This window comes from Rhagoletis pomonella, unplaced genomic scaffold (genome assembly GCF_013731165.1).
Source record: "Rhagoletis pomonella isolate Grant_MI unplaced genomic scaffold, Rhpom_1.0 Rhpom_scaffold_00002, whole genome shotgun sequence".
In the NCBI taxonomy this organism is placed as follows: domain Eukaryota; kingdom Metazoa; phylum Arthropoda; class Insecta; order Diptera; family Tephritidae; genus Rhagoletis; species Rhagoletis pomonella.
In genome coordinates, this window is record NW_023458556.1 from 91759160 (window position 1) to 91769197 (window position 10038).

General features: G+C 29.2%; 1 long non-coding RNA gene and 1 pseudogene across 1 annotated transcript; one reads left to right on the forward strand and one right to left on the reverse strand.

Annotated features, from left to right (window-relative positions):
• Positions 1–1425: 1425 nt before the first annotated feature.
• LOC118755936 lies at positions 1426–2043 on the forward strand (annotated as a pseudogene).
• Positions 2044–8055: 6012 nt separating this feature from the next.
• Positions 8056–8897, reverse strand: LOC118734767. The gene is made up of 2 exons (XR_004992431.1): positions 8158–8897; positions 8056–8098 (listed from the first exon to the last, which is right to left on the reverse strand). It is a non-coding gene; the product is annotated as an uncharacterized LOC118734767 (long non-coding RNA).
• Positions 8898–10038: the final 1141 nt, after the last annotated feature.

Sequence of the window (10038 nt, forward strand, 5' to 3'; positions counted from 1 at the left end):
CAAAAGTTATCAAAACAAATTCTATGGGACTGAGAAATATTATTTTCTACTTTTTAGCCCATTTATAAAAGCGTTGTATATTAAAAAGTTTTTTTTTTATATTATTTATTTACAATTAAGTGGTGTTAAGTATAATTATATTTGAATTAGAATTAGTTTAATTGGTGGAGTATTAATTACTTTAGTTTGTTTACGACAAACTGATTTAAAGGCTTTAATTGCATATTCTTCTGTAGCTCATATCGGAATTGTTTTAGGTGGACTTATAACTTTAAATTATTGAGGTTTATGTGGGTCCTATACTTTGATAATTTCTCATGGGTTATGTTCATCAGGGTTATTTTGTTTATCTAATATAACTTATGAACGACTAGGAAGTCGAAGTTTATTAATTAATAAGGGATTATTAAATTTTATACCTTCAATGACTTTAAATATGATGATTTTTATTAAGTTCTTGTAATATAGCTGCACCTCCCTCATTAAATTTATTAGGTGAAATTTCTTTATTAAATAGAATTATTAGTTGATCATGACTAACTATTATTTCTTTATCTTTATTATCTTTTTTTTAGAGCTGCATATACTTTATATCTATATGCATATAGACAACATGGAAAAGGATTTTCTGGAATTTATTCATTTAGTGGGGGTAAAATTCGTGAATATTTTATTTTAATACTTCATTGATTTCCTTAAAATTTATTAATTTTAAAAAGTAAAATTTGTATATTTTGGCTTTAAATTTTAAATAGTTTATTTAAAATATTGATTTGTGGTGTCAATGATATGATCTATTTCATTTTAAATTGTGAATTAGATTTGTAGATTTAGATTTTTAATTTTATTTAGAATTAGAATCAATTTATTTATTTTTAGTTGAAGATTTTTATTAAGAGATTATTGTATTTTTTTAGAATGAGAAGTTATTTCATTAAATTCTTCTAGAATTGTTATAACTATTTTATTTCATTGAATAAGTTTGTTATTTATATCTTTTGTTTTATTAATTGCTTCTTTAGTAATTTATTATAGAAAAGAATATATAAGTGGTGATATTAATATTAATCGTTGTATTATATTAGTTCTTATATTTGTATTAACTATAATATTATTAATTATTAGTCCAAATATAATTAGAATTTTATTAGGTTGAGATGGATTAGGATTAGTTTCTTATTGTTTAGTTATTTATTTTCAAAATGTTAAATATTATAATGCTGGAATATTAACTGCCCTATCAAATCGTATTGGTAATGTTGCTTTTATACTTGCAATTGATGAATATTAAATTATGGAAGTTGAAATTATATTTTTTATTTAGGCTGCATTTCTCTATTCATTCTGAACGTTTGGAATAAACTTTTTTGTTTACTTATTCTTTAGAACGTTCCTGATGATATGTCAACGTTCAAATTCCTTTTTCTTCTTGATTGCCTGCTGCTATGGCTGCTCCAACTCCTGTTTCTGCTTTAGTTCATTCTTCAACTCTTGTAACTGCTGGTGTTTATTTACTAATTCGTTTTAATATTTTATTATATAATTCTTTTTTAGGCCAGCTATTATTATTATTATCTGGGTTAACTATATTTATAGCTGGATTAGGAGCTAATTTTGAATTTGATTTAAAAAAAAAAAAGATTGCTCTTTCTACATTAAGACAGTTAGGATTAATAATAAGAATTTTATCAATAGGATCTTATAAATTAGCTTTTTCATCTTTTAACTCATGCATTATTTAAGGCATTATTATTTATATGTGCAGGGGCTTCATAATATACAAAATTCACAAGATATTCGTTAAATAGGTGGATTAGGGGTTTATATACCTTTAACTACTTCTTGTTTTAATGTTGCTAATTTAGCTTTATGCGGAACACCTTTTTTGGCTGGATTTCACTCTAAAGATATAATTTTAGAAATTGTTTCGTTAAGTTATACACATTTTTTTTTCCTTTTTTTTCTACTTTTTTTTCTACTGGATTAACAGTTTGTTATTCTTTTCGATTAATTTATTACTCAATAACAGGAGAATTAAATTGAGGTTCTTTAAATATATTAAGAGCTGAGGGTTGAATTATGTTTCGTGGAATAAGAGGTTTATTAATTATAAGAATTATTGGGGGGAGAATTCATAGATGATTAATTTTTCTTACCCCTTATATAATTTGTTTACCTGTATATATAAAATTATTAACTTTATTTGTTTGTATTGTTAGAGGACTTATAGGCTATATAATTTCTCATGTTTCTTTATTTTATTTAAATAAATCATTTAATAATTATTTAATCAGTATTAATTTCCCATTAAATTTAGGAAGAGTAGTCTATAAATCATTTGATCAAGGTTGGTCAGAATTTTTAGGTGGTCAAAATTTATGTATATAATAGATTGATTAAATTTTCTAATTGAAATTTTTTTCTTCATAATAATAATTTAAAAATTTATCTTTTATTGTTTGTTTTATGAATCACTTTTTTATTAAGATTTTTTTTTTTTTTATTATTTTATTCAAGTAGCTTAAATTTTGAGCATAACATTGAAGATGTTAGGGTAATTAGATAATTCTTGAATGTAGTGAATTAATTTTTGTAATTCATAAAAAAATTATTTTAATTTTACAATGAAAATGTAATGTTTTTATTAAACTATATAAGTAGAAGTATAAATGGAATTTAACCATTAAAAGACAAAAGTAAGTCTTGAACATCATACTTCCTTAATTGGAGTATAAATCTCAATTTTATCATTAACAGTGATAAGCCTCTTTTTGGATTCAATCAATAGACTGATATTAATTGAAAATAAGGGTATTAAATTACCTAAAATTAGGTCGAAACTAATTGCAATAAATCGTTTCATATTCAATTAGTTAAGGTAGATTGAAACTTCAATACTTTTTGAATGCAAATCAAGTGTTATAATGTAGTTAATTTGATCAATTTAATATCCCTTGATTCATGATATACTCCAATAATTTAATATATAATAAATGAATATAATTTAAAAAATAATAAAAGTAATTGAAGTGGTTGTTCATATAAAGATATTTGAAATTTTAATAATCAGAACTATTGGTAAAATTAAAGCAATTTCTACATCAAAAATTAAAAAAATAATTGTGATTAAAAAAAATCTTAAAGAAAAAGGAAGACGTGATGAAGATTTTGGGTCAAATCCACATTCAAGAGGTGAGCATTTTTCTCGATCTGTTAATGTTTTTTTTGATAGAATTGATGCTAATATTATTACTACTCTAGGAATAATAATTTAAATTGAAGTTATAATAGCAATTGGAAAAATTATTTATACTACTAGGTTAGTAAACCTTATGATTGGAAGTCAAATATACTTATATACTATATAAATAATTAATTAATTAACCTCCTCATCAAAAAATTTAAATATAAAGAAATAATCAAACAATGTCAACAAAATGTCAATATCATGCAGCTGCTTCAAATCCAAAATGATGAATTTTTGAGAAATGATTATTTAAATGCCGAATTAAACATACTAATAAAAAGGTAATTCCAATTAATACATGATACATGTAGCTCGATACATCTCGTCATCATTGATAAGCAGTTAAGACAGTAATAATATTTCCTAATACAAATAATGAAATATCATATTGATGGAATCATTTTACTAAACCTGAAACTGAAGTTATAGCACCAATAGCTCCTGTTAAATGTCATGGACTATAATCTACTAAGTGGAATGGGTGATTAGCGTGTGTTGACATTAATTAACTTCTCTAGAATATAATGTTCTTAATACAACAAAAACATAAGATTTAATAATTGCTACTGCTGATGCAAGAATTAATAAAGCAATTTGACAAATTAATGTAATCTAGTAATATTAGTAATAAACAGGGAACGGATTTTTAGGACCTAAAAACCTATAAAAAAGGCAAAATAAAGTAACGAAATAGGCTGGAAAAGGCAAAATAAAATAGCGAAAAAGGCAGGAAAAGGCACTAGGTATTGTAAACAAGTAATTTTTAGCAAAAAAAAACCGACTTCAACTCTCATATAAAAAAATATATATATACAGTATCGGTCATATCTATAGCACGCCGTTTCAAAGTGATATTGTGTGCCACTTATGTTTATTTATTTATTTTTAAGAATTTTCAATTAAAATTTAGTTCATTCTCAGACAAATCCCATATATACCCAAGTTTAACAATTTGTAGAGAACTTCAAAAAAGTGCAACAAAATTTCACCTAAATTTCAAACTTTTTTGTCGGAAGTGTTAGATTTTTGCTGAGTACACAGTTTTTTAGCCCCTGCAATTTTAGTCTGATAATGTGCAAATTTCAAGTGGCTACGAATTACCGTAAATTTTTTTGTCGCATTGGCTTCCATATAATGAATAAACTCAATTTATTTGTATATGGAAGAAATCCGCAACGCCTTTGGCGAAAAAAATTCTAAAAAATCAGTGGTAACCTTTAGCCACTTGAAACTTGCACATTATCAGACTAAAATTGATTGGGCTATAAAACTGTGTATTCAGAAAAATTCTAACACTTCCGAGAAAAAAGTTTGAAATTTATATGAAAATTTGTTGCACTTTTTTGTAGTTTTCTACAAATGGTTAAACCTGGGTTTATATGGGTATTGTTAGAGAAAGAACTATATTTTAATTGAAAATTCTTAAAAATAAATAAATAAACATAAGTGGCACACAATATCACTTTGAAATGGCGTGCTATAGATATGACCGATACTGTATCTCATGATCCACTGATCGGATCTTAACCACATTAGTATGGGACCACCTCTGAGACACTACCTTTCCGATGCAAAAATCGAAATCGGTTGACGTGGTCCAAAGTTATGCGGTAACATACATAAAAAAAAAACAAAAAAAAAAATATTCCGACGAACTGATAACCTCCTCCTTTTTTGGAAGTCGGTTAAAAAGGCAAAATAAAATAGCGAAAATGGCAGGAAAAGGCAAAAAAAAGGTATTGCAAAAAAAGCAAAATAAGGCACTAAAAAAAGACAGAAAATACGAGGAACAATCAAAAAATATATTTTTTTTGAAATGTTTATATTACAAGTAAAAAGAGAAAAACTATGAACTAGTTTCATTATATGAAAAATTTGTACTTTGAATCTTTGACTATTTTATCCTTTCGAGTTTCTAACTCATAAAACTTTAATCTGTATAGTTGTAGTAACATTGAACCACAAGATGCATTTTGAAGTTTTCTGGCAGCATTTTGATTCGATTTTCGCGAAGAAAAGCCTTGAATGTACTAAATGTGCGATCGACGTAAGTTGATACAAGGGAGCCCAATTTAAATATGGAACGTTTGAAACGTTCATATTATCAGGAATAAAGGCGTTTTCCTCGCCCTTTACAATTTTATCCACACCCCTTATTGTCTTCAAGCCTACGTTAGCTGAGAAAACGGCTTTGAATTTTTTCAACACTAATTTGGCAAGAGGTCCCTGCGCTTCTATAAGCCGCATGGGCATGTGTATATTTTTTAATCTTAAAAAAAAAAATTGTAAATGCTATAATCACTTTTTTAAAGGTAGAAAAGGCAAAAAAAGGCAAATATCTTAAAAACAACATCAAATGTGTATATATGGAATCAGGGAAAGCTAAATCGTGGACATTCTTAATCGAATATACTCTATCTCTTTAGCAGAAAAAAAGGCAATTTCCATAAAATCCGTTCCCTGGTAATAAATGACCAGCAATTATATTAGCTGCTAATCGAACTGCTAGAGTTCCTGGACGAATTACGTTACTAATTGTTTCAATACAAACTATAAAAGGTATTAAAATTGCAGGAGTTCCTTGTGGGACTAAATGAGCAAATATATGTTGAGTATTATTAATTCATCCATAAATTATAAAACATAATCATAAAGGTAATGCCAAAGTTAAAGTTAATGTTAAATGACTTGTTCTTCTATAAAATTATTAAACAAAATTAATGAAAATAATGATACAAAAATAAAATTTGATCCTGAGTGACCTGATGGCCCTAGTAATGTTTTAAATTCTTTATGTAGTGTTAGTAAAATTGAATTTCAGAATACATGATAACGTGAAGGTATAAGTCAATATAATGATGGAATTATTAACAATCCTAAAAATGTTCTTATTTAATTTAACGAGTAATTAAAAATTCTTGATGAAAGGTCAAATACTGAAAATAAGTTAGTTATCATTTTCAATTTAATGATTTAGTTGATTTTTGTGAAATTTGAGATTTAGGGGATTTAGGAATTATTGAATAATAATTTATTATTCTAAATAAAATAAAAGTAATAGAAAAAATAATAAATAAGCTTAATCAACCAATAGGGGCTATTTGTGGGATTAAAAAATATTAAATATTTTAATAATTTTAGTTTGACATACTAATGTTATATTTTTAACTAATTTTTTCATTCGAAGTAAGTGCTAATTTACTATTAAGTGGCTTAAGAGACCAATACTTGCGTTCAGTCATCTAATGATGAATTAACTCTATTTGTAATTCATTTAATAAAGTGATTAATAGGAATACTTTCAATTACAATTGGCATAAAACTGTGATTAGCACCACAAATTTCAGAACATTGTCCATAAAGTAAACCTGGTCGATTTATTAAAAAATTAGTTTGGTTTAAACGACCAGGAGTTCCATCAACTTTTACACCTAAAGAAGGAACTGTTCAAGAGTGAATTACACTGTCCCAGTTACTAAGATTCGAATTTGAGAATTTATAGGTAAAATTACTCGGTTATCTACATCTAATAATCGAAACCCATCTGTAGTTAATTCATTTGTTGGAATTATATAAGAATCAAATTCTACATTTGTAAAATCTGAATATTCGTAACTTCAATATCATTGATGTCCAATAGTTTTTAAAGTTACAGAGGGTTCATTAATTGCATCAAATAAATATAATAATCGGAAAGAAGGAAATGCAATAAATAAAAGAACAATAGCTGGTAGAATTGTTCAAATTATTTCAATAGTTTGGCCATGTAATAAATTTCGGTTTGTATAATTATTAAAAAATAATATAAATATTAAATAACCAACTAAGGTAGTAATTATTACTAAAATTATAAGTGTATGATCATGAAAGAATTGTCGCGTAGACGTGTCGCCCCTTGTCAGGCCACCATCGTGGTTGCCCTGGCTAGCTCAGTCATTAGGTGGTCGGGATCCTTAACCCTTGCCACAATGGTGCCGGGCGGACGTGGCGGCTCGTTCACTGGCATAAATATCTCACCCACAGGAAGCCCACCCATCCATGGACCGCCTGATGTGTCTCCTTGCGGCCTCCCTTTTGCCATGCTCCAATGTCCAACCTACCCCCTAGTCATCTTTGCCTCCCCTGCTTAAGGGATTAAGTCCACATTTTAAATTCTTTTACAAACACAATAAAATTTATTACAAAATATTATATAAACATTATAAGGATTTAAAAACAGGAAAAAAGGAAATCAATAAATTTAAGATCGGTTTCAGACCGCCACAACAAAAAGGAACCAATCAAATTGATCACCGTTAAACACGTCTGTTAAACACTATTGAAAACCTGCCACCCTACCTACAAGAGCTCTTTTCGGATGGTGCGAAGGGTTTCCGGGAGCCGAATATTCCCCGCTCAGAAACTACTAAAATTTACCCTTTTGTTTGGGTTCTTCTTGCCTGGCGGGCACAAAGACAATAAAAAAAAACGAAAGTATAAGTATGTACAAACTTCTTAACGAATTATCTAAGTAACGAAAATGTATGAACATATATATTACACATAATTCAATGCTCAAAAAAAAAATAATATTTTTGGGACTATACTTGGTACGCGCAGAGTAACATTTATTCCCAATGATTGGGTTATAACATGCCGGTGGTGGTCTTGACTGACCCCTTACACAAACCGGAAAGCTGCTTATTGCTCCTCGATCCGAGCTTTCAAAAATTCCTTTTGCAAAATATCCCTCACGCAAAAGCTTTTGTACGGAATTCTACTATACTTAAGCCTAGAACTCACCAGCGAACTGTGCCGTGCCCTTTTTGCCTGCCTTCACACTGGGGTGGTTCACCTTAATCTCCTGGCACACTAGGGACACACAAAAATTTACACTACCACCTGACAAATTCTATCTTTTCATCACTTACGTGTCGCTGGGGGGGTTCTTCTACGGGTCTAATGGTTTGGGCCTTATCTGGTCGTCACCGGTGCTGACTAATCCTCCTGCCTTGGTGAGGGTAATCTCGGCTTCTGATGGTCACGTTCTGCCGGGCGCTTAAAGATAATTGTGGGCTCTTCGCCTACACTCCTCACAATTCTTTTTTTTTTCACCTCGCCAGGATACGGGACATTATCCCGACTTTGATAAAGTAGCAATCTTGCAAGAAGAGAAAATCTATAATAAACGCTATGTTTTAAAGATGCTACATATTATGAACACCCCTAATCACAAAAGGATGAACTATAAAACGGACACCGCCAATTGCGCTCACGTTTATCGCAATTTAGTTCTAACGCACAACAACAAACCTACAGTGTAGGTGTCGTGTGATCGTGTGTTCATGTTAAACTTATCGTCCGTCCGCTGCCAAGATTTCTTCGGACAACAACATTGCTCTGCTGAGATGAGATACAAACATTTCTTCGTCTTACTGTTTAGCACTTCATGTATTGTTGTTTGTATAAAAATTTTTGTTTACAATTACTGTATTTTAATTATTAGTTCTCCTGTTTATGTTTAATATCTTCTTCGTGCTTGTTTGTTATTATACATTTTAACATATGATTAGTCGACCGGACAACGCTAATAGTGTAAGTCGTTTTAATGCACTTGTGCATATGTATGTTTTTGTTGCTTTATATTGTGATGATGTAAAAATATTGTTTCCTTTTTTAGTGCTGAAGATGCCTTCAGACTAAGGCGAAATATCGACCAAAATAAAACTAAAAAGTAAATAAAGCAGAAAAACATTTAATGTTTTATTTAACATACGGCCTATAGCTCAAAAATAAATTATTAAAATAAATATTTGTTATACTCCAAATTTGTTATAGTTTGATATAATTCCATATATTTGTGTAAACATAGACGTAAAATATCAATGGCATACATACATACATATCCTTTAAAGTACAAAACCGCGTTTCAAGAAAATCACAAAACCTCGTATGAGAGGTTGCCAAGATTTTTGTTTTTCAAAACGGTTATCTCTTTTATCCCTAATTATCTCCTCTTCTTATATCCAAGTATCGATATTTAAGTATAAATGGATAAGGGCTAAATGCCAAGAGCTTTCGGTGATCAAAAATTTTTTGCCACAAATGCCATTTACGAGATTTTGCAGAACGACGATACGCTGTTTTGTGCTTTAAATGACGATATGTACATACATACATGCATCTGCTACACGCTATTTAATGACTTTTAATGATAGTTTAACAACAATTTATTAGCAAAGGAACTTAATTACTTTAATATCATAAAAAAATATTTACAAAATACATATTTAAATTAATTAAAAAAATATATATATTTATTTCTCTTTAAAAGCATAACATCTAAAAGATTAATTGAAAATAATAATAATAAAAATAAGAATAAAACAAGCTCCGCTGCCCGACGACTCCGACTCGAACTCGGTTCTCTCAATTGGCAGTCTAGTGCTCTGCTCACTCGGCCATTGCGACTGCTGGGGCAGCGTGAGCAAAATGGCATACATAACTTCGGGTTTACACCGGACAATATTGTCATGACAATAGCAATACATGCACACTTCTTCACTAATACATGCATACATTTCCACACATTGCGTTTTTGACAACTAATACGTATTTCTTTATTGTCTTGACAGCATTGTCCAATGTAAACGCGCTGTAAATGTCTATTGTTTCCTTTGCACTAGCTGGTTTCGGATCAGCATTCTAAGCTGACGATATTTTCGAGTTCACCCGGATTCAGTGATAGCAATTTTTTCGTATTCGTAGCAGGCATTCGAATTCGTAGATTTTCTACGATGGATTCCGTGTTA